Below are 2,133 nucleotides of genomic sequence, written 5' to 3'. Positions count from 1 at the left end.
ACCCCCACCGGCCCATAGGTTTTTTGTTGCTGTTTCTCCTATGGATGGTTTTGAGCCACCATATGGCTGCTGGGATTTGAAGTCATGAAAAGCAGTCATCTCTCCAGCCTCGGCCATTTTTTTTTCTTTTGTTTTTTTTTGTTTTTGTTTTTGTTTTTGTTTTGAGACAGGGTTTCTCTGTGTAGCCCTGGCTCTCCTGGAACTCACTTTGTNGACCAAGCTGGCCTCGAACTCAGAAATCCGCCTGCCTCTGCCTCCCTAGTGCTGGGATTAAAGGTGTGCCCCACCACGCCCGACTGGCCATTTTCTTTCACACAGCCACAGTGACTGCATCTGGATACATGCATCTTTCTGACATCTCATCCAGTTGCCATTCCTCTATTTTCCAATATGTGTCCACTTTCTTTTTGTTTGTTTGTTTGTTTGTTTTTTCGAAACAGGGTTTCTCTGTGTAGCCCTGGCTGTCCTAGAACTCACTCTGTAAACCAGGCTGGCCTCGAACTCAGAAATCCGCCTCCCAAGTGCTGGGATTAAAGGCGTGTGCCACCCCGCCTGGCTATGTGTTAACTTTCTTTAAGCTTTTCTTCTTTACAAAAACGGCTGCTTCTTTGCTGATCTCAAGTCTGGCCTTGGGAAGTGTGGAGGATCGGAATGGAGCATTTTGGAAACTCAGCTGCTGGCTGGGTGAACAGATTCCCCCGTGTCCTGCCTGCCTACAATTGCTGTGAGGCTCAGCAGGGCAGAAAGCAAGGGTTTCATCTATATCCGTAGAGGGTACATCCTGCCTGCAGCAGGCAATGGAACTTCATTCCTATGCAGGAGCTTAAACCCCACCATTTATGTTAATGAGACTACATAAAACCTTGTGCTGGAAGCTGAGATGTCGGGCTTGCCATGCAAGCCTGAGGACCTGAGTTTGGATCCCCAGCATCCCTGTAAACACTCTGGTGTGGTGGCTGAGACAGGAGGCTCCCCAGAGCCTGCCAGGCAGCCAGCAGAGCTGGGTTGGTGAGTTCCAGGTTCAGTGTGAGACCCTTGCTCAGAACCTAAGGTGGGGGTTAGGAAGATGGCTTACTGGGTAGCTTAGTTAGATGCCATTACTGTAAAGAGACACCATGACCAAGGTCATTCTTATGAAGGACAACATTTAACTGAGGCTGGTATACAAGTCCTGAGGTTCAATCCATTATCATCATGGCGGCAAGTCCCGCAGCATCCAGGCAGGCATGGCACTGGAGGAACTGAGAGTTCTACATCTTCATCCAAAGGAAGACTATCTTCAGGCAGCGAGAAAGAGGAGCTCCAAATCCCACCCCCATAGTGACGCACTTCCTCCAATAAGGCCACGCCTCCTGATAGTGCCACTCCCTGGGCTAAGGCTATGCCTCCACCTAATCATGAGGACTGAGTTTGAATCTCTCGAAGTGATACTAAAACAGATACGGATATAGTAGCACATGCCTGTAATCTCAGGGGTCTTAACAGAGTTGGGTGGTGGACAGAGTAGAATCCTCAAAGCCAGCTAGCCTGGTGTCCAAAGTACAGAATAAGAAATTGTGCCTCGGGCTGGAGAGATAGCTCAGCGGTTAAGAGCACTGACTGCTCTTCAAGAGGTCCTGAGTTCAATTCCCAGCAACCACATGGTGGCTCACAACCATCTGTAATGAGATCTGATGCCATCTTCTGCTGTGTCTGAAGACAGCTACAGTGTACTCATATACATTAAATGACACTTAAAAAAAAAAAAAAGAATCAAGCCAGGCATGGTGGTGCTCACTAATCCCAGCACTTGGGAGGCAGTGGCAGGTGGATCTCTGAGTTCGAGGCCAGCCTGGTCTACAGAGTAAGTTCCAGGACAGCCTGTCTCGAAAAAACAAACAAACAAAAATACCGGCAAGGCACAGGCAGGCAGATCTCTGAGTTTGGGATTAGCTTGGTCTACACAGCGAGTTCCAGAACAGTCTAGGCTACATCCTGAGATCCTGTCTCAAAACAACAAAACTAAAATTCCCTTTTCACTTCAGGGCATTTTGCTTACATTTACATCCGTCGATGAACTAGAATCTGCAGGCAGTGTCCATGTGTTTTCCCCCTGGCAAGGAGAGAGGGACAGACACACTTTTTTTTTTTTTT

This window comes from Mus pahari, chromosome 23, assembly GCF_900095145.1.
Source record: "Mus pahari chromosome 23, PAHARI_EIJ_v1.1, whole genome shotgun sequence".
Lineage (NCBI taxonomy): Eukaryota > Metazoa > Chordata > Mammalia > Rodentia > Muridae > Mus > Mus pahari.
This window is presented reverse-complemented; position numbering follows the sequence as displayed.